The sequence below is a fragment of the Peromyscus leucopus genome, chromosome 8a (assembly GCF_004664715.2).
Source record: "Peromyscus leucopus breed LL Stock chromosome 8a, UCI_PerLeu_2.1, whole genome shotgun sequence".
Lineage (NCBI taxonomy): Eukaryota > Metazoa > Chordata > Mammalia > Rodentia > Cricetidae > Peromyscus > Peromyscus leucopus.
In genome coordinates this window covers 51,697,468-51,721,201 of record NC_051085.1, presented here as the reverse complement: position 1 = coordinate 51,721,201, position 23,734 = coordinate 51,697,468, and the positions used below count along the sequence as shown (strand labels likewise).

Genomic DNA, 23,734 nt, shown 5'->3' with positions numbered 1-23,734 from the left:
GCATTCATGTTATTTAAAGTTTGGGGCCATTCAAACCACACTCTCATCAAGATCACTGTATATTTATCATGTGTGGTGGCTCATGTCTGTAATCCCAGCACTTGGGAGATGGCGGTAGAATGGGTGGTAGTTCAGGGCCAGTCTTAGCTAAATAGAAAGTTCCAGGCGAGCCTGGGTTACATGAGACTCTGTCTCAAAACCACCAACAAGCAAGTAGTCCATCAGTATGGTTGGGTGTTAAACCATAAACAGCTACGGGGTCTTAATCAACACAGTCATGTAGCTGTTTCAAAGTCATTTTAGTGATCCATGTGTCCTCCTGGGATATAAAAAGTACTGGGTTTCGATATTCTAAATAGTTAAGAGCATAGGGTCTGGGGAGATGGCTCAGCACTTAAGTGCTGCCATAAGCACACACCACACACATGAAAAGAACAGAAGTAAGCAAGCCGGAACATTCCGGAACATAACGGTGGCCTGTATTCGTTCATCTCATCACTGCTTCTCAGGGGCTGAAGAGTCTGGCACTGTGGGTTGGCGCTCTGGGAGAAGGGGCCTGTGGGTGGCCATCACAGAGAAAGTGGATTGCTTACATATTGATGACAATCCCAGACTTAGCGGGTATGGGTCAGCCCATTGGCTGCTAGACTGCATTACCACTGGATTTTAAAAATTTAGCAGGCTTATTGTCAGAAAATGCTATCTCATGGGTATTTTCAAAGTTTTACTACTTTATCTTTTGTTTAGAATGTATTACACAACAATCAATGTGTCAATAAAAATGTTACTAGGTTTTAATTTTGTAGTTTACTGGTCACACGAATTTCTCACTAATTTTCACTAAGAGTTGAATAGTTTTATTCTTTCCATGGTATCTTCCCAAGTTTTAAAATAATTATTTTTATTTTATATGTGTGAATGTTTTGCCTGTATGTGTGTCTGTGCACCACATGCATGCCTGGTGCCCAGAGAAATCAGAAGAGGGCATGGGATCCCCTGGAACTGGAGTGACAGCATTGTGAGCGGCCATGTGGGTGCTGGGAACCAAATCTGGTCTTCCACAAAAGCAGCCAGTGCTCCTAATTGCTGAGCCATCTCTCTATCTTCCACATTTCTATTTTTAGTTTCAGCTTGTTATTAAAAAATACATAACAATAAGCTACAATCAAACAAACTTCATTGCATGTATTTATTTTGCATATTTATCTACCTTGCAAAATTCCTCTGATAATTCTAATAGCATTCACTCGAATCTCTTGATTCAGTTGTTCTCTCTGCAGGGTTATATAATAGTTTTTTCTTCTTCTTTGAATACATGTCAGGCATTCTATCTTCTTATCTTATTATTTTAGATTATGTAAAAACATGTTAGATAATAGAAGTGAAACCAGACATACACATCTCATTCCAAGTCTTGTGGTGATGGCCTTTGTTAGACCCTACTACAGCTGACTGCCAACATTCACACCCTGGGGTGATCACTGTATGTGCTGTCCTGGATTCTGGTCCGTTTTCTAAGTGTCTTCCAAGCTCCTTCCATTTGTCCATCCAGGGCTACACTGTGTTTTCATGGAGACTAAAGTCTACCACACCTTCTGACATCCTACCATTTCGGTCTTTTCTCAGAACTCTTTCCAAAGCTATTTTGTTAAAATTCACAAAAGTTTTCATCTTCCATTTACAGCTCTGTCTTAGTTAACATTTCTATTGCTGTGAAGAGACATCATGACTACGACAACTCTTATAAAGAACAATTCAATTGGAGTGGCTGGCTTATAGTTTTATAGGTCTAGTCTATTATCATAATGGTGAAGAACATGGCATCATTCAGGCAGACACAGTGTGCTGTGGATATCACTCTATATAAATAAAGCACTGATGGCCAGTGACCAGGCAGGAAGTATAGGCAGGACAAAGAGAGAGGAGAATTGGGGAAACAGGAAGAAGGAGGAGAGAGACTGCAGCCACCGCCAGGACAAGCAGCATGTAGAGACTCTGGTAAGCCACCAGCCACGTGGCAAGGTATAGATTTATAGAAATGGGTTAATTTAAGATAAAAGAGCAGTTAGCAAGAAGCCTGCCACGGCCATACAGTTTATAAGTGATATAAGCGTCTGAGTGATTATTTTATAAGTGGATTGTGGGACTGCGGGGCTTGGGGAACCTGGAGAGAAGCCCTCCAGCTACAAATGGCGCCCAACGGCTCGAGTTTCCACCTTAAACCTGACAATATTTAATAACCAATTCTAAACAGAGCCAAAACCAGGTTCCTACTTCTTGTCTCATACGGGCAGCTAGATGCGGCAAAACGCAAGTTTGGACACTGGCGGGTTCCTGGCGGGTGCGTTTGACCGGCAGTATGGCAGAAATGAGGCATCTGCCAGCGGCAAATTAAGCTGTGTGGTAGATTTAGTCTTTACTAGTATTTAAAAAAAAAAAAAAAAAAAAAAAGAGGTTTCTGGGCTACACGCTGCTTTGATAAAAGCTTAGACCCACTATTTCTGAGACTTGATGACTCCCAGAGCTGGCAGAAAACGTACCACTGCCATGTTGGGAAGCTGAAGTGGGCGGAGCCAGCAGCCACAGCGCCGTTTCAGGCTTACAATGGTACAGTTTAAAGCAATAGGCTCAAGGCTCAAAGTAATATAAAACATAAGCCACATAAAGATGGCTACCACACAGAGAATCTGGATTATGTTCTCTTTGATATTCATAACTAAAGAAAAACATTTGATTACAAAAGCTGTTGAGTTATGCCAAAATGTATATTTTAAAGGTACCTTGACTTCAAAATTTGGATATAAGGATATGTTACTTTGGAAAAGAGGTTCTGCTTTTGTTTCCACAGAAAGCCAGAGGCTGTGGACTTGTTCCAGATTAAGATACATCAGGTTTCACCAGCCAAGACCCCCTGAAAGGACTCCGATGACACCATGGCCCAGATGATCCAACATCCAGATCGGTTTCAAGGCAACTGGTTCACACAATACAGCCTCAAGGACTACCCCATAGGTCTAAAATTTTCTTTGCGTCCCCATAAGATACAGCGCCCCCCTCCAGCAGGAAGTAGTAAGAGATGCTACGCCCAAATTCCTAAATATACCAAGCTGGCTTTGGAGGTGGAATTGGCTCACTCCCCCTCTAAACCCAGACATATTGCTTTAAAAAAAAAAAATGGTTAAGGGATTCTTGTGTCCCAAATCAAAAGAGCCCTCTGGTGTGGGACAGAGAAAAACCAATATTTTTATTTAAAACAGGTTGATTATAAATGTGATCTCTTTCTAAAAAAGAAAAGGGGATATGATATAGATATATAGTATATAGAGATGATAAGATAAAAGGGTAGATTAATGAACCTACTTTTAAAGAACAACTTGTTTAAAATGTTTTACATTGGTATAAATTTTAGTTTATTGATACAAACTTGAAGTTAATTTTGTTATACTGCATATATATATATTTCTATTCTTGTTTAAGGTATTATGTTTATGTAACTCATTTAAAATTGTAATGGATAATTAAAAATAGATTAATAATTAGTCATCTATGATAATCATATTTGTAGCCATGTTAGTTAAGTCTTCTAGGTATACATAGATATATTTCAGATAGATAGGTAATCTTCAAACACTTAATAGACCTAGAAAATATGGCATTTAAATAACTTAGAATTCTGTTGACGTGAGACACAATTGCTCCTGGCTGCACCAATTTGATCCCGAGAGAATGTTGGGCTTCTAAGACATTTCCATTTGGAAGTTTGTCTTTTTGGCACAAAATGGCCTACTGGGCAAAGAACTGCCCTTGCCTTGATGGCTGACAGTACAAATGCAATGCTGTCCTTTCTGGACAAGCGGGACACAAGGAAAGAGACCACTGTACTCTGCCAAGACAGGGTAAGATGGTCTTTCAGAATTCCTGCTTCTAAAAATGGTCTGTCATATACTCTAGGCCTGTAGCCAATTTGAATGCACCAACAATGCTGAGAAACATGAGGTGACTGTCCAGGCTGCCAGCTGTCTTGGTCTACTCTTGCAAGATTCCCGAAGTTGCTTGCATCCGTCTACCATTTCTCAGGTACCATTATGTTCCTTCTCGGGTCTTTGATGTGGTTGAAGACTAGATAGTCGTAATTTCCTCAGTTATGATAAAAGATAAGTTAGCTATAAAACCTTAAACTCACAAATATAAGATAGATAGGACATCTTCTTTAATATTGTAGCTATAATTCTTGCTCGGTAATTGTTTTGTTATATGTAATTTTACCATGTTAAAGTTAAAACCTTCCTTTTTAAAAAAAGAAGAAAGGGGAAGTGCTGTGGATATCACTCTATATAAATAAAGCACTGATGGCCAGTGACCAGGCAGGAAGTATAGGCGGGACAAAGAGAGAGGAGAATTGGGGAAACAGGAAGAAGGAGGAGAGAGACTGCAGCCACCGCCAGGACAAGCAGCATGTAGAGACTCTGGTAAGCCACCAGCCATGTGGCAAGGTATAGATTTATAGAAATGGGTTAATTTAAGATAAAAGAGCAGTTAGCAAGAAGCCTGCCACGGCCATACAGTTTATAAGTGATATAAGCGTCTGAGTGATTATTTTATAAGTGGATTGTGGGACTGCGGGGCTTGGGGAACCTGGAGAGAAGCCCTCCAGCTACAACAGTGTTAGTCACATCTTGATCAGAAGCCAACAGGAAGTGGACTCTGTGTCGCACTGAGGGAAGCTTGAGCAAAAGAGACGTCAAAGTCCACCCCCAAAGTGACACACTTCCTCCAACAAGGCCACACCTACTTCAGCAAGGCCAACACCTCCTAATAGCGCCACGGCCTTTGGGGGCCATTCTCTTTCAAACTGCCCCCAGCTCCCTTACCCTTCAGAATACAATGTACATCCCTAAGCAGGACATTCCAGCCTTTCATATTCTGTACCAGGCTTCCCCATACTCCTGCCTCCTGCTCTAGCTATCATGTCACTCTACAAGCTACCTCTTGGATTCAGGGTCTCTCAAACACATGCTTTGTTCTTATCATCTTCAAGGCTTGTTTCTCCTTAGCTTTCCTACCCAGCACGTGCTTATGGATTTCTGCTCACACCTAAAATCTCTCCTTAGAAACCGAGACCTGTCTGCCTCCTTCTACTGACACACTGCCATTGTCTTACAGGGAGTGTGTCCTGGTAGGAAGCTTTGGGTCTTATCATCTCTGTGCCTACAGCATGGAACTCCACTTGGTAAGGCTGGAAGCATCTGTGTGGACAGGTGGAAGGAAGAGAAAGGTGGAAGAGAGGGAAGGGAAGAGGAAAAAGAGCAGGGGAGGAGGGGAAGGATAGGCCCTACTAAATATTTTACATTAATAGGATTGCTTCCTAATCCTGAAATAAAGCTAACTATGTTAGAAAATGTTAAGATGATGAAGAATAAACTAAACAAAATTGATGTTTAATATTAAAAAATTAAAATTATGGAGTAGAATTTCATGTCCAAAACAAAATCATTATGTTATATGTCAGCAAATTTACCTCCAGTGAAAAGTGGTAAAGAAAAAGAACTCTTTTTTTTTTTTTGGTTTTTTGAGACAGGGTTTCTCCGTGTAGCTTTGTGCCTTTCCTGGCGCTCACTTGGTAGCCCAGGCTGGCCTTGAACTCACAGAGATCCGCCTGGCTCTGCCTCCCGAGTACTGGGATTAAAGGCGTGCGCTACCACCGCCCGGCGAAAAAGAACTCTTTTAAACCACAGCAAAACATGAAAAATGAGTACCATGACTTATGCTTTGTAAACATATTTAAAAATATAAAAAAACACAAAGAACAGCTATCCTATGTAAGCAGAGTTGGGCAAACAGCAGATGATCCATTTTCTTACACAGTTTTCTTGTACTGCAATACCATCTTGCATGTTAAGATGTGTTTTAAACTTAGTAACTATAATGCATACTCTTAATTTTCTTCATCTTGGCATATTTATGTTTACAATCTTGTATTTTAAGGGTACTGAGATAATTAAGCCTAGATCATGGTCACAATTTACAGGGAGATGGCTGGTCCCTCCTGCAGCTTGGGTACCACCTTCAGTCTCTCCACTAAGGAGAGCTGAGCATCCTGGACCATGGTAGAATGGAGTACATGAGAAATACGGAGAGTATCACAAAGCTAGCTCAGAGGGATGCTCTTGACATCCCACTACATCTCATATTTTCTCAGCTTTCCAGAAAAACTCAGAAAACTGATATGGAGTCCCGGTGAACTCGTTTCAATAAGATTCTGTTGTGGCAAACTATGGCTAATGGACATTGTCACTGAGCTTCATTGTGGGCAGGAGAGTAACTTGGGACTTTGTTCTAGAGTGTCAAGTTCAAGAACCACTTGTTACTAACTAAAGGACTTATCTCTATAACTTGATTTGATCATCAGTAAAATGTAGGCGACTCTTATCTCTGCCTGAGAAGACCATTTGTAATCAAATATGAGGGTCTTAAGCCCCTAAGCATTAGGTAAACATTATTAATGAAGTAGGGTGCATGCCAATAGGAAACAGCAAAGAGGCAGGAAAGTGCTAGGTCACAGAGAATGTTTTGTTCTGTGAGCTTCTCTAGTTAGCATGTACTTCAAATGTGTTGAATGGATAGACAACATGTTCTAGAAGAAAACTGGCCACAAGATGAATCATTTACAACGAAGGAGGTGAGATTGCAATCTTTAATCTCTAATCAAAACATAAGAGAAGAATCTATTTGCAAGGACAATAACATAAATTCTCAAGATCCAGATTGTGTACAATAGATCTGTCTCCTAAAGCAGAGTCACACCGGAACAGTGGCAGATTCGAAAAACTTTGATGTCACCTTAAAAGTTCCTTTTTAGAATTTCCAAATAGAAAATGGCTGATAATTAGCTATTCTGATGCAGGACTTAGGTTCATCACAGGGGTGAGCATGTGGTGGCAGTGGTCCTAAATCCACCGTAAGAAATGATGCCTACATAAGGCCTCTATGCTTAGCGGGAGCTCCTTGACATGCAGGCCATGTTCTGCTTCAAGCTTGTGTGAAGCAGTGGGGACCTTTCTCTTTATTTTATCTCTGTTCCAGAATAAGCTTTTCTCTGATGCTTTCTGCTAACACTTCAAACAAAAGGGATGCAAGATGCTTGCTTGGGAGAAAACTTAAAATAAGTATTAGGAGTGTTTCAGTTACAGGGCCTATTTGTAGCTTTAGTGTTTGGTTCTTTACCTTTCTCTCCTCTGTGAGTTATAATGTTTCATGATCGAATAAACACAGCGGTACACTTCACCACCTCCTTCTAGATAACAGGAGCCCATAGTTTCTTCGCCTGTGTTTCAAAAGAGCTCTCTTTGTAACTGTGTGCACACATGCACAGACATGCACACATATACTTACAACCATTCTTAAAACCGTCCCCTGAGCAGAACCTCAGATGAGTCTCTGGGAGTATGTTTTACTTGCTGTGTTTTGAAGTAATGATGATTATGACATAAACATGCAAATGACCCGAAACGTTGAGCTAATAATGCAATACCTAATTTGATGGGTGTGGAGGAGAATCTCACAAAGGAGGACTAAGAACTGTGACAACAACAATGTCATATTTTCAAATAATTGTCGGGATTGCTAAAAAGTAAGTATAGATCACCAGGCTCACTTTTAGTAGTGGTGTAGACGGTGGCCAATAGTCAGAGCTCATGGTGAAGACGAAAGTAGTTCCTCCTGTGAGGACCATGCATGGTGCTCACAGACATGTGATACTCACTTTCTATCCACACCCTTTGACTCTTGGGTCAGCAGTGTGTACATATTAGGTAATGCAATGCTCCCTCTTAAAAACTTAGAGACTGAGGCCAGAATGTGGCAGTGGCTTGTGCCTCGGATGGCCAATGTTGGCATCATAGTGACGACTAGATTTGGACTTACCATTCATTGAACAATTTTGGCCAAATCACATTTAGAGTGCACAGGAGTCACCGTCATTCCCAGCCATCACTACCGTGCTATGAACACTGTTCTGGTCCTAGGCTTGCTTTTTTTTCCTTTTTTTCCCATATTTTAGGGCTGCCTGGTGTGGTGGCACTCACCTTTAATCCCTGCATTCAGGAGGCAGACACAGGCAGATCTCGGTGAGTTTGAGGCCAGTGTAGTCTACAGAGCAAGTTCCAGGACAGCCAGGGCTAGGCAGTGAAACTGTCTCAAACAACAGCAAATAAATAATGTCCTAGGATGAAAGGGTGAGGTGACCCTTCAAGGCTCTGTCTCTTGTTGCTGAGGTCAACTCTCCTCCTAAAGTATCACAGAGGTTAAACAGAAGAGAATCTAATTCTGAAAAGCTGAGATCTGTTATCAGACACTTGGAATCCTTGACTGCAATAACAAGCATTTGCATTTTAAAAACAAAACCACAACTAACATGGCTACATAATTCTCAGTATTAGATACAGCGGCTCACTCCAGCTGGGGTAGGTATGGAGCAGACAACCTTCAGTGCTCTGGGCTGCCATCACCTAGACTCCACCAAGGGAGACAGCCGAGACAGCTGGGTTCGGCCAATGCATTGTGGGATTTTGCTGTCTTTCAAACTGGGAGATCTTGTTTCTTTAATTCCAGGGTTGATATGTATGAGGAACTAAGGACGAGGTCAGCTTGTACTGTCACATCCAGCTTTATGCAAGTGCAGGGGAGACACTACATTTTATGACCTATAGCAAAGCTAAAGCTGGGTTAATGCATTGCGAGACACTACATTTTATGACCTATAACAAAGCTAAAGCTGGGTTAATGCATTGCATGGAGACATCTGGTTTTGATATTAACATGGTAGGCCCAGCTTCCTCTGGTCACAGTGCAATTATGAAGGGTTTGGTCACGCCAAACAGTCATTGAACAAAGTATTCCTCTGACAAAGGACCTGTGTAGCAGACTTCATTGGACCCTCAAGTGGCCATCTTTAAGACTTGTTTCTTGTCTAAGCCAGGTAGTCTAGGGACAAATGGCCTTAAGGCATTTCATACAGCACTTTGCCTATGAGAAGCTGAGAACATACACTATATGTGGTGGTTTGAATAAGAATGCCCTCCAGGTCCTATATTGGGATGTGTAGTCATTAGGGAGTAGCACTACTTGAGAAGGACTGGGTGGGGCCTTGCTAGAGTAGGCATGGCCTTGTTGGAGGAAGTGTGTCACCAGAGGTGGGCTTTATGGTTATAAAAGCCCAAGCCAGGCACAGTGACTCTCTCTTCCTGCTGCCTATAGATTCAGATGTAGAACTCTCAGCTACTTTTCCAGCACCCTGTTTGACTGCCTGCCAACATGTTTCCTGTCATGATGATAATGGACTGAACCTCTGAAATGGTGAGCAAGCTCCAATTAAATGCTTTCTCATGGTCATGGTGTCTCTCCATAGCAATAGAACCCTGACTAAGATATTATCTTTGGACAAATCACTGCGGAGGTGGGAATGATCTCAAGTGTAGCTCAATCTAATGTCTTCTTACAGCTGAGGAAAAAAGTCTTGAAAATTTGGGACTTGCCAAAGTCTCTCAATCTGTGACAGGCAGAGGGAAGGCTGGAGGGAGAGTTTCACATTGCCAGCTAGGCCGTTTGCCCTCTGTCATCCTGACCTGTTCACACATGAGGGTCTACGGACTTGTGACTACATGTAGTCACAGAGTAACAGAGGCCTCAGGAACCTGAAGTTCTGGGTGTGTCTCTTGAGAAGAGTGGGAGCCCTGTGATGACAGAACAATAGAGGCGGTGAGGGAGATAAAGAGAACACCGAGTCTGTGGCTGCCTCTAAGCTGCAGAACACTGGAGAATAGAAAGCCATCCTCCTTACCTCAGAGAAACCTGAGCAGGGCAGTAATCAGCAACAGAAGTATCCACACCTCCTTTACCTAGAGACATTCACACCTCCTGTACCTAGAGATATCCACGCCTCCTGTACCTAGAGACATTCACACCTCCTGTACCTAGAGACATTCACACCTCCTGTATGTAGAGGTATCCACACCTCCTGTACCTGGAGACATTCACACCTCCTGTACCTGGAGACATTCACACCTCCTGTACCTAGAGACATTCACACCTCCTGTATCTAGAAATATTCACACCTCCTGTACCTGGAGACATTCACACCTCCTGTACCTAGAGACATTCACATCTCCTGTATCTAGAAATATTCACACCTCCTGTACTGGAGATATCCACACCACCTGTACCTAGAGACATTCACACCTCCTGTACCTAGAGATATCCACAGGGCAAAGAATGAATGCCTTTTGCTTTGTCTAACCTTAAAGTCCCTGCCCAGTGAGGTTTATTTTGCAGACAGAGGCTTTGTCTCTTGACTTACACTTTGTGGTGAAATACTTGCCCTATTTATGAGCACCTCAGAAACCTGGGGTGTGAATGTGCAGGAGGATGCATGGCTGCCATGAATCTACCATCCCAAGACAGGTGGCTTCAACGAGATTGGAGGCTGAGATGCTCGCAGTTTCTGTTTTATGTTGTGTGTAAATTCTTTGTGCTCAGACACTGGCTTCCTCCCAGGGCATTTGGAGAGCTCTGTAAAGGCTTCCATAATACCGATGTGGTTAGAGGAGCCATCTGATCTGCGCTGGTTCTGCCTCCAAAGTGAGTGACTTGGTGCACTGCACAGATTGCCAATATGGTCCGCAATCTATATTTTGTAAATGGTAGAACTACAGCTCGTATAGGAAAAATAGCACAAGGTTCTACAAAACATCGAAGCCTGAGTGGAGATCAGCGCCTTGGAGCCCTCTGGTCCATGACATTCCCACCTCGCCTCTCTAAAACTATTTATCACGTGCAACTTGCAGACAAAAAGAGGTGCCTGGAATGACCCCTGACAGTGAATAGAGCTAGGTCTGCACAACCTGAATCCATGTTAAAGAAGCTGTCAATGCAGAGCAGGTTCAGGGAATGGTCATGAGACTGGATCACAACTCCCAGTTTTGAGAAGCAAGTACACCACGATGTCCACATCTTTACCCAAAGTTGATCTGAAGCATGGGACGGTAAAACCAGAATGCATTTGTAAAGCCCACAGCCTTTGAGACAATCCCTGAGTTACAACCCAAGCACAACCCTTGCTGATGACTTCAGCCAGAATATATGGCCGGGGTGACAGGGGCAATGCCAGTATTAAATTTTGTTTTATGTTGTAATTTTTACCTGTTTGGGACCTGAACTGTGATGAGAACTATTTCCTTCCTTTGATTTACAGTGCCAAGAACAGAGATTAATGGTAGGCAACTTTAATTTAGCTCTCTCAACAACTTTCAAGAGATAAAGGGCCCTAAAAAGATGCTACAGGCTGCTCCAGCCATTGCTTTGGAAGTTGTACTGAGTGGACTTTTTCCTATCTGTTTGGCTCCCATGGGTGTGTGGGTGGAGGTGAAGGCAGGCAGAGGTGGTGGGAGCTGTGAAAATATGTGCCTATTCCTGTGCTAGCCCAACAAACAGACAGCACCTGGCTTCACTGCAGCTGGGATGAGCATGGGTGGTGACGGGGTGGTCTACAAAGTGAAGGCCCTCCTACAGAACCCCGGCAGAAGCCACAGGCAGCTCTGGTAGGCCAGCAGGCTCCCTAGGTCCTCTACCAAACCACTCTTTCTTTTACACAAGGGGAACTTCCCAGGCATGATGTATTTTGTACCACTTTTGGGGTATCATCTGTTCAGCACAGGGACATGTTCCAATAATAGGGAACATCACGGCAGGAAGAGATGTTGGGTATTATGAGCGTTCACTTCTTTTTCAGGTGGGGAAACTGAGGCCCACTCTACTCACTAAGTCACACGAGAAGGAACAATGGCTATAGCCAGAAGGGCAGGCGGCATCAATTTCTCTAAACATGCTGGGCACATGAACCTCAGTATATCTAAACTGCAGGCATGTTCCACATGGCCACTCCATCCATCCATCCATCCATCCATCCATCCATCCACTCATCCATCCATCCATCCATCCATCCATCCATCCATCCATCCATGCACTCATCCATCCACTCATCCCTCCATCCATCCATCCATTCACCCACCCATCCATCCATCCATCCACCCACCCACCCACCCACCCATCCATCCATCCATCCACCCACCCACCCACCCATCCATCCATCCACTCATCCATCCATCCATCCATCCATGCATCCATGCATCCATGCACCCATCCATCCACCCACCCACCCATCCATCCATCCACTCATCCATCCATCCATCCATGCATCCATGCATGCATGCATGCATCCATCCATTCACTCATCCATCCATGCATCCATCCATCCACCCACCCACCCATCCATCTATCCATCCATCCATCCATCCATCCATCCATCCATCCATCCATCCACCATACTACAAGTGTGAGTCTACTGGGCTCAGGAACACAGACCCGCTTCCTGCACTCACATTTGTTCAGAGATATGCCAGAAACAGGGAGGCAATTTGTGCTAAGTTCACTGGAGGAGACCTTTTTCTTAATATGAGTCACTTACCTTAACCAACTGCAGCTGAGCTGAGGGAGTGAGGAAGAGCTGGTAACCTCTGACTTTACATAAGGGGGCCAGGAAGGACTCTTTGAGGTAGTGGCATTTAAGTCAAGTCTTTAATAACAAGAAAGAGGGGACTATCTTGTGAGAGGCCTTTGGGAAGAGGCAGAGATTTGTAAGGAGCAGAAAGAATGTCTGATGGGAAGAAGCTGGTGAGCAATGAGGCTGGTCAAGGCCAAGCGGAGTGGATGCTTTAAATAAAGACAGTGACAAATTTTTACAATGGGCTGGTGTTATATATTATATAATGAGACTGTCCCCTCATTTCCCATGGATATTGGATGATGGAGAAGGTTGTGAGAGAGAAAGTAGAATGGCCAATAGGTGGTGTCAACTGCAATATTTGAGGCAACAGAGGCTATGGAGTGAAGGGGCCTATATTAATTACTGTTCTATTGCTGTCTTAGTTAGAATTACTATTGCTGTGATGAAAAACACCATGACCCAAAACAACCTGGGGAGGAAAGGGTTTATTTGGCTTACACTTCCACATCTGTTCACCACTGAAGGAAGTCAGGACAGGAACTCAAACAGAGCAGGAACCTGGAGTCAGGAGCTGATGCAGAGGACATGGAGGGGTGCTGCTTACTGGCTTGCTCCCCATGGCTTGCTCGGCCTGCTTTCTTAATCCAGGACCACCAGCCCAAATGTCCTACAGACTTGCCTACAGTCTGATCTTAGGGAGGCATTTTCTCAGTGGAGGCTCCCTCCTCTGAAATGGCTCTAGCCTGTGTCAAGTTGACATAAAAGCAGCCAGCATAGAGGCCTTCCCAGAGAAGTGTGTGGAGACAACAAAGACCAGTGCTCTGACTGATGATGGTGTTGGATGCCAAGGAAGGGTGGAAGTGAGCAGTGGAGAACGGAGCTCTTTTCTTCCTGGATTGAGTGCCTCATCCAAACCAGTATTTTTAGCTAACAAATAGCTTCAGTTTGAAGTTTTTGAAATGAAGTATATATCAGACACCACTTAAGTAAAGAGTTCATGTAACCTAATATAAATGGACCTTTATTAACATCTAAATAATAATCATAAAGTAAATAACATAACAGATAAATAATAAATAAAGTTAGGGAAATAACAGATGATCTAGACTTGGGCTACTTTATTTCCTAAATTTTGATTTAAATGTGACCAGAACTTTTGGCTTTCTTTTATCTGATTACTGTGTACCCACATGATAATCATATGATTGAAAGCTGGGTAGCAATTTCTCTCCCTACTTGGGTGCCTTCATTATGACGGTCCTGTCACACAGGAATGTCAGAGATTTGACATGTCCAAGAAGGCAGGATGTTGACTCAGAGATGTGAATCATTGTCTCTGCCTTGGGTTCGGGTTGACAGCAAAGCATATGCTTTCTGAAAGGGAGCACTACGTTCGCTCCTGCTTTGAGGTTTCTGGAAGGATCGAGCAGTCTAACTGCAGATACCTCATTAATCCTTCAAGGATTTCACTGAAAGATGGCAGGTAGGGGCTCACTTTGTTTCGACGGTGTTTTTGCTGAGATAGTTTATAGAATCAACTCATTATGACCTCATTATATAAAGCAGTCTGTTGCATATATGCATATATTTAGTTTGGGACACTTTCTGCTACTTCAGGAAGGTGAAGCACACTTTTATATTGTCTACGAGAGTGACAGATCCCTGATTTATTTGGATTCATCACAGTGGAGAACAGAGACAACTCAGAGGAATGTGGGAACAGACAGACACATAAGCCACAGAGTTGGGCTCATCTACTTAATTATGACAGCCGGGGATCTTCTGTGACAGAGGGAAGGATGGGTACCTGGCAACTTACTATGTAAATAATCCACAGATTAATGTTAGCTGAAGGAAAGTATTCTATGATAATGCTTCTAAATTACTTCTGTTTTTTAGGTAAAGGAATATAGAGAAATTTTAATATGAACACAGCAATTTAGTTCACAAAACGTGCATTTGTATATTATTATTATTTTAATTTGAATAGTTTTATTTGATAGAGATATTGAAGAATACACATTTATATGATTCAACAAAGTGGCATTTCAAAATGTAAAAAAAAAAAAAAAAAAAAAAAAAAAGAGGAGAAAAAAGAGTAAGGCCACTATGGTTACACAAAGATATATTGATCAAAATTTTGTATGTAACTTAAATATGAAGGCCATAATAGATGTGACTTGTTTCCTATCTATTTAATCAAGTGTGTTTATCCAGAGTACAGCTTAACTTTCAGATGTCTGCAGAAGATGCCACTGTGTAAGATGCAGATTTCAGGTGTGCCACAGACACGTCCTATCTGAAAGGCTACACCCCCCACCCCCAATCTTATCCATGACACCACCAGAGGCCAGCTAAAAAAGTGTCTTTGTTTCTTCAAGTCTGCAAAGGAAAAGGCCTGCTTCAGGTAAGCCTTGACTCTGTCATAAAAATGCTTTGTGCTACTCCTCAGTAGTAAAGCATTGAGGATAAAACACTTAGGAAAAATGTTATGATCAGGAAAAAGCTTCCAATTCCCAGAAGGTGGGTGAACATAAATACTTATGTATCTATCACAATATAATGTTTATACAATTTTTGTGTAGCCACACAGTCTTACCCTTTATGAGGCAAAAAGAACAAATATTTCACTAACACTATTTGCCATCTCACTTGGCATTCTTTTTATCTCAATTCCCAAACCTTTGTGACAACATCGGGGACAAATTCTTGTAAAATGAAACACATGTGCCCCTTGTTGTAGAATGACTGGGCAGCTGCTACATCCCAGCACTTAGGACGCCGTGCTCACCCAGATGGAGACAACCACTGGAAGAGATGACAGGCCTCTCCCAGGTTGCCATGAGGGACTGGGTATCTACGTTAAGTAGGCAGGAACTGGAGAGAGGAAGACTCTGGGTGCCTCTACAGTGGCAGCAAGCTGCTCTGGGACATACGTGTCTTCTCTGAATAGGCTGTCTTAGGACATGTACTTTGCAGGTATCCAGAGGTTTGTTCTGTCACATACAAGATCTGAAATAAGCTATTAACAATCTCCGGGTGTGCTGTTGTTTACCCCGCAACTACGAAGCACCTGCACAGACCCTCCCTGCCTCTTTTATCTCAGAAGCAGCAGTTGCTGCTGCCTTTGCTTCCTCCTTCAGAATCAGGTGACTCCCCTTAGCTCTCTTCTACCAAACGCAGGCTTCTATCTGATTCTAGACCTGCCGTTGGCCAATGGCTTCCCTGGAGCCCACCTCCAAAGGCGACACCCAACTCTATGTCTTGTTCTCCTACTCCTCACCAGTTTTTAAAGACAGGTACAATTATCTGAATGCTGGTGTACATGTGTTCACGTCCCAACCATCTAAGGTTATGGTTGAGGAGAGGGGATCAGGTCATGAGGACTCAGTGCCATAGTCAGGACAGCTTAGAGAGCCGGTGGCCTTGGACCAGGAGGTCATCAGTAGACACTGAGTCTACCATCTTGTTCTTGCATTTTCCGGCTTCAGTGAGAAATGAATTCGTATTGTTTGTCTATACAAATATTATATTTGTAATAGTAGCCCAATGGACTAAGACAAGAGACACTCCTGACCTCTGACCTGAAGACTTACATCTTTCCTGGCATCTCTGACATCAGTTTTCTCATATTCACCATCCACACGACTGTAAGAAAAGTGTTTCCCTGTGCAGTATGTCATACCATGCCTTTGCTTATTGGTTGCCTTTGGTTCCCCCCGGAAGCAAAGCCAGAGCAGTGATGTAACTTTTGGTCCTGCCTGCTCCTCCCTGGAGTATTGGCAACACTTCCGTCCTTACAGCCCAAGCGGGCACACTTCCGCACAGTGGCTCAGTGGGTTCTGTGACCTGCTATTCTCTGCAGAGGTGACAACAGATAGGTAACTTCAGCTCAGAGTAATCTAGTAAGCTCAGACGCGTTCAGAGCACATGGAAATTTCCCTACGGACACCTTCTTGTCAAGCTGCCATTCTCTCCACCTCCAGTTCCTGCTGCTTTGACTTCCAAATCCTGATTTCTGACCCTGAGGGTCGCTTGAATTCTGACTTGAATTCTGAGGGTCATGAGGCACATGGTGCTTAATTTTAGCTCAATTTTGTATTTCAAAAACTGACTTCCCTTAGCTTATTCTTGGTACCCATGACCATGTTTTTTTCCGCCTTCCAAGACTTAGGTGGTAACCTTCTAAAGTATGCAGGTCTTTGTGAACCTGGCTTGTATCAAAAAACCCCAGACTTTGGAAAAGTCCCAGTTTGGTCACCTAGGTCCCCCCTCTAGCTTCCACAGGTCACAAGATGCTCCTAGGATGACCCTCTCAGGACTCAAATCTGCCTTTTCTTACTGAATCGGTTCCTGAAGTCATGGTTAACAACAAAAACCTTGTATGATTTCATTAACTTAATGTTTCTGTGATTATGACTTTTCATAAAAATAGCTAAGAAATTAGACACAGCCTTCCTCAAGCTGAAACTTCACTGAGGATTATCTCCTTATACCTTGGGAGAAATTCATTGTTTTGTAGACATGAAAAGTAAGCTTTAATGAGATTAAGCATTTTGCCAAAAGTTATTTAGTCTGTAAATGGCAGAGCTGGGATGCGAAGTCCAGTTTGCCTCTGTGGTGCTGGGTTTCCACTACTTCAGTACACTGTCTGCTTCTGTTCTTGCTGCTCTATATTCCAGCAGCCCCCTACACCAGTCAATTCCTGTTGTGTTTCTCCCTTTTCAAATCAATTCATTAAATAAATATTTATGGAGTTCCAGCTCCTCCTGGCAAGGTTTCTCACTAGTCCGCATGGGTTGACAATGACATGCAAGGCAAGAGCCTTCTCCTCAAGGGAACCACTAAATTGAAATAGTGCTATAAATGTGACTGTTTATGTAGCTACAGCCCATGATATAACTGACATATTACAACTGCAGGAGATATAGTAGGAAAATAAAAATGATGAAAACATACAGGCCTGAATGCTTCTCTCTAATATTGAACAGTCTCCCAAGACTGGTGAGTTTCCAGATGAGAAAGATGATCACATATGCCTGCATGTGTATTTATAGATGTCTACATAACGTTTATACATCTACGCATAAGTTCTCAGCAATTTTGTTTCGTGGTGTGCAACTATACACATATGACTTTGAGCTGAAGTTTCAAATGATATATCTGTGACCTATTAGAGTTTTATTGGCATCTTATAGTTACCTTAGCCACTAGATGAAAGATTAGAAATTCCTAGCTTCGATATTTGCACACTGGAGACATAACATCTTTTAATATCTAAAATAATGACTTCTAGGAGACTCTGTTGTTACATAGAATTAGCAGTTAAAAATACATTCTTTGAACAAAGGAAAATTTCCATATTTCAAATTCCCCTACCTATCTTTACCTGCCTAAATAAGCATCTTTGTAGTTTTTAGAAGCAATTCAGTATAGAAAGTTTGCCTTCTTTTTCCCTAAAGACAGTTCTGCTATTCCGATTTCATCCTACACTTCCGTAGACATCTTCATGTTACTGTAAAACCTGTGTTATTAAAACTGACATAGCTCTATATACACAGAAGGTTAGCCACTGAAGAGACCTTAGAAGCCTTATCAATGAAAGTTCCATAATTCTGAGATCAGGACCACAGGACCACAGAGGTCAGTTTGCTTTCACAATGGTCTCAACATACACATGTCTAATGCCAGGAACTCAGTTTGCGGGGAGCTGCTGGCCCCTTGGCTCCCTGATCCCTGTGGTGGCAGACTTGGTGTCTAGTGATGATGAGATCTTTGACCTTCCTGGCTTGCTGGATTTGCTTTCTTTGCATCTACACGTGATGGAGAGAATTGTAGTCTCTTCTTTGATAAGAATGCTAATTCCATCATGATGGACACCCTGATGACATTATCTAAGCTTATTTATTTCTAAAAGTTCCTATCTTTAGACAACATAATATTTGGGGGCCTCAATGTAGAAATGATGGGGAGAAGAGAGTACAAATCAGTCCATGAGATCACCAACCCACATCACCTTCAGGGAGATAGTGGGAGTCACCACCAGGAAAATAAGTTCCAATAAGACAGTCTGTGGCTTCAATGGGCTGATAGCTTGATAAAGGGCATTAAATAAAGAGATGGTCAAAAAGCACACATGTGTTGCAGAGGCCTGTAGATTTGGTGGGCAGGGTGAAATGGAGGCGCATGCAGAAGAGAGGATTAAACAGTGTTCACAGGAGGGTCTTGGGGATGGACATTCATCCTGAGCCTCCACAGAGGAATAAGTAGATTTTCATTATTCCAATGGCAAAGAAAGACCACTTTAGAAGGAATAAATAAATGTATAAGTCAAGACACAAATCATGGTTGGTTCCGGACTCTCAACAACATATGTTGGAGTGGCGAATGGGTGCAAAGGAGTCGAGAGTGAGTGAGTACCGAGAGCCGGCTGGGGCTCAGGTCACAGAGAGCTGCAGGTCCTGTAAGAAGGGCACTGTGAAAGGGTGAATGCAACGCCCCCAACCACACTTCAGCTCGTACACTGCGGCTCTGGACGCAGGTCTGGTTGGAAGAATATTAGATGAGAGGCAAGAACTCAGGAGAGGGGAGGGGAAGTTGGGTGGTGTGTCAGAAGCTCTCAAGGATGACTTGGGTTGCCGGCCTTGGTGGCTGGGATGAAGTGGGTGGCTACCAACAAAAACTTTGAATTAGGAAGAGCAAAGGGAGGGTGGTAACGTTTGGGTCAGGGAAGGAAAATAAGGTCAAATCTGATGCCATACAAAGTTTGGGGTACTTGTTCTATCACTGGATTAAATTAGTCTCACTGAAAGAAGAGATAGGCATCTATAAACACACAGACTTGGGGGCTAGTGTGATGCTTCAGTGGGTGAGTGTGATTAGTGCTCAAGTCTGAGGACCTGAATTTGAATCTCATACTCATGGAAAAAGCCTAACGTGGCTGGCTGTGAATGAGCCAGTGTTATAGAGCAGGGGCAGAGACAGGAAGATCTCCGGACCCAGTTAGAGGCAGCAGGTAGTCCAAAGCCACAGAGCAGCTACAGAGACTGGAGAACATCACATGAATTCAGTCACAGCTGGGTGCAGACAGATCTTTTTGTTACTTCAGACTGCTGCATCATATGGCTAGTTCTGGGTCACATTCTTCCCTCTGTTCCATCTACATCTGGGTCCACGGCATGTCTTCCCTGGACTAAATGCCTACCTCCTCACTAGTCTTTCTCTCCCTCCACATTCTTTCACCATTTCTTCTCAGCAGAGTAGTTGCAGAGCTCCTTCTAGGGAGTAGGTCAGGTCATGCGATTCCTGCTGCCACTGTGGTCCACAAGGCTTCCATCTGTCTCTAAGGTGATGCCAACTGCCCAGCTGGAGGATCCCAGTCAGTCTCTAGCTCCTTGGCAATTTCCGGAGGTAAGACCTGCCCCTGTACACTGCTGGATCTTCCCCATGGAGTGCCGTCTGGTGAACCCTCCATCTCCCTCAGGTCTTTACTAAAATATCACTTTAGTGAGCTTGTCCCCAGACACTCCGCTAATGCAAGCTCCCCTCCCTGCCCACCCACTTCCCACACTGGATTGGGACACTGGTACTACGGCTTGGCAACACGGCCTGTGTCTTACGCTTGTGTGTGCATGATGTTTTTATCTTCCGCCTCTATACACCTGAGTCTCACACATTCGAGTGTCTTGTTTGTTGACACAGCTCTGGCATCAAGACGATGTCCAACACAATATAGCTACTTGGGAAGTATTTGTCAGATGAATAAAGTAGTGTTAAAGGCAAAAATGGATAAATGGGACAGATGCTACAACAAAAATGTATACCCCAGGACAAGGCGTTCGGAGGCCCTGCCAAGTGCGATTTGTTTTGAAGTAGAATTACATAAGCATGCATCTGGGGTGCTCAGAAACTTCCATTTTCATTTGCCGAACTGTATATGAGCCTCTGTGGGCGACAGCCTGTCATACAAATGAGATGTGTTGTAAAAAACCCGTATCCAAGCTATTTTAAAAATGGGTTTTTAAATGAATGTTTAAATATTAATACAGAATATTAATATTTGAAATTCATTTTTTCATAAAACAGAGTTAATCTTGAGGCTAGCATAGTTTTCAGAACTTTTGCTAGCTAGATTTCAAAGCACTACTCCTCAAGCCCTGCAGGAACCATGCCAGCCATACTCATGTCTGTTTGTTTCTATTCACTTATTATCACTAATTTTTGCTGGAAGTTCTGAATGGTGATTAAATGGCTTGTTTAATCACAATTATGATTATTCTCAGAATTTCAAAGACTTTCACTTGTCACTAGACAGGAATATTTTAGATTGTTGGTGGGAAAACTTTGAATCTCTTTAATCGTGAAATTGAAGGAAAACTGATAGAAATTACAAACAAGTTCCATCTCCTCTTCCCTTGTCTGTTTATTTATTCATTTACTTTGAGACAGGATGACCCACACTGACACTTGCTGTGGAGTGGAAGAGGAAGGACCTTGAGTTTCTGGCCCTTGTGCTTCTGACTCTGGGCATCACGATTAGACAAGCCCTGCCAAGAGGGCTTCGAGCATCTAGACAAGTGTCCTCCCGGTGAGCTGCCTCCCCAGCCCCCACCGCCCCCTTCCTTATACTCAGAGAGACTGATAGAGCGTGTCCCTCCAGGAAAAGTAGATCAAAACTTTTGGCTTATTTCCATTTGCATCCCTATTTCCTGGAACTGGGGCTTTTGCAGTTAAAGTCAATTCTAGATTTTTCTAAATCTAATAGAATAAATTAAAGTTTTGGCCTTAATTTTTGAAAAAGAAAAAAACCCTTCTCAACTTACTTTCTTCTATATCAATATTAGACAGAAACATAAGGAATCGTGAAATAAAGCAACACCCTCACCCCCAAAGTATGTTCCTTTAAGTTTATAAACACACTTGATGTTAACAGAAACATCTGTTCTATTACAGGAAGTTGGTGTTACTGTTCCATGTAACCAAGGACCAAATGAAATTTGTCATTGAGCAGTGGTCAGGGGTGACAAGGTGCTGAACCCCTCAGATGCTGGGAGCCCTGTTCTATCCATCCATAAGCTATCCACTATTTATTCATCTGCAGAAATATTAAATGACTTGCATGTAATATAAGAGCTTAGGTACCACGCCCCAGACCCTCAGGGAGAGAAGAGCTCTTGTTCTGGTCTGGCCAGGTTGCAGTGGCTGGGAGGTGATCCTCCAGGCCTTCCACTCCACCAGGGCCCTCTTAACTCAGAAAGTCAAGCCCCATCTGATTCCAGACACTCTCTTTAGTCATCTACATCTCCAACAGGAATATAAGCTATGCACAATGCTGAAGGATTTCCTGTTGTAGAGTGGTTTTAGAATATCAACTCTAAGAGTTTTTTTGGAATTCAGGCATCTGATGATGGTTAACAGTTAGGGGAGGATTTGGAGCATCTCAGAACTCCATAACATTATTGAATCCAGTCATAAAGACTGCCAACTGACTTTCCCCAATATTATTGACTACTGTGATCAAATACCAGACAAGAAGTAATGTGAGGGAGGAGAGTGTATTTTGTCTCTGAGCCTCCCATAGAAGGGAAGGTGTAGAAGCAGGAACATGGTGGGGTTGGTCACATTGTGTCTATACCAGAAAGTAGAGTGGACAGAGGTGGGCCAAACAATTAAATCCCAAGACTCCACCTTTCAACAAGTACCACCAGCTGACTAGATGGTACGTGGTAAACTACCCCCCTAACATGCATACTGACAGCTTGTGATGCTCTCAAACATAGTTGGAGAAGCTTCTTTTTGCAGGAGGTTGCGGCTAATGCAGAGACTCATAAGTGGTCAAAATACTGAGAATACGTGTTGTGCGTGCTTAAGCTTAGATCCCTTAGTATCCCTTGACTCAAGTTTCTGGGAACATCACAGAAGGGTGGGCAGAAAGAAGGAGAGCCCGAGGACAGAGAGCAGAGTTGTGAAATGTGATTTTTCTGGGTATGAGATGGCAGACGCACACATTGGTGAAAAAAATCTTCAGCACCATCTTGTGGGGAAATTGCCTAAACACATGAGCCTATGAGGGACATCGCACATTCAAGCCACAACATTGTCATGGGTCAGGACAGGTCACACTTGATGGAAAGCTCACAATCCTGTAAGTGCCATTCACAAACCTTTCTTAGAATGTCTGATTATTGCCCTATCTGTATTTGGACTATATCCAAATGCCGCTCGCTTTGATTCTCATCCATTATCCTGTGTGCACCTCACAGCCTGGGGCCGCCGTGCCCCATGGGATCTGGCTCCCCCATAACGGGTACCAGGCACTGTTTGCTGGACAGCTCATCTTTGCCTCTCACCCTTTTTCATCTCCCATACTGTCCTCTTGCTTCTGACACTGACCTGCTGGGCCCCTGGGCAGCTCCTGCTGGGCCCTGAACCAGACCGGTCCCTGCCTTTCTTCAGCCTTACAGTGAGTGCCTCCCCGCTGTGCCTACTGCCACCCAAGGGACACAAAGGTAGAGCATAGGATTGCTCATTCACAACTCAGTGAGCAGGATACAATTGCTCCCTATTTACAAGGGAAGAAGAAGTAAGTAGATGTATACTATGTTTTTATATTCTACTAAACTTAATTATTTTTAATATTTTATATTTATTTAATAATTAATAAAAAATATTTTTACATTCTACGAAAAGCAAAAAAAAAATGCTATGGGGGATATTTTCTACAATGACACCAGTAACTATGGGCTGGACACTGAGAAGCATTTTACTTGAATCAAACATTTAACCCCTTAACATCAACTTTATTTGGTGAACGCCACTGCTGCCGCTTTCTATACAAGGAGAGTGAGATCAGAGAGGCTCAGTTGAGGGCACACTGCTGGTGAGGAGCAGAGACGAGGATGAACCTGTACCTGTGTGCCTCTGGGGCTTACCTCACAACTACTGGCTAGTGGGTGTAGCATGAATCTTCAAAGTTCTTATTAATAAAATCAAGCCTGAGGCCAGTTATTGGGGTGAATACTGGAAGATCAGAGAAGCAGAACAAGCCACAGCTACCTCACCTCACCAGTTCCTCAGTTGATCCTGTATCCTCAGACTGGAAACCTCTGAGTCCTCATCCAGAATGAACCTCAGCTGAACTGCTGCTCCAAAGCCTGAAAGCTTAACCAGCCAAAT

At 43.1% G+C, this 23,734-nt stretch overlaps 1 protein-coding gene and 1 long non-coding RNA gene across 5 annotated transcripts in view; one reads left to right on the top strand and one right to left on the bottom strand.

Moving 5' to 3' along the window:
* The window catches only part of Pacrg (parkin coregulated), a 479,746-nt gene that overhangs the window by 270,662 nt on the left and 185,350 nt on the right, over positions 1-23,734 (bottom strand). The window lies entirely within an intron of this gene.
* LOC114691361 lies at positions 4,784-22,430 on the top strand. Of its 3 annotated transcripts, none has more exons than XR_003734201.1 (5): positions 4,784-5,230; positions 9,256-9,354; positions 14,784-14,966; positions 19,907-19,969; positions 21,008-22,430. It is a non-coding gene; the product is annotated as an uncharacterized LOC114691361 (long non-coding RNA). The 3 variants fall into 3 exon arrangements; XR_003734203.1 differs by having other exon boundaries at positions 19,907-21,146; positions 21,512-22,430; XR_003734200.1 differs by having other exon boundaries at positions 19,907-22,430.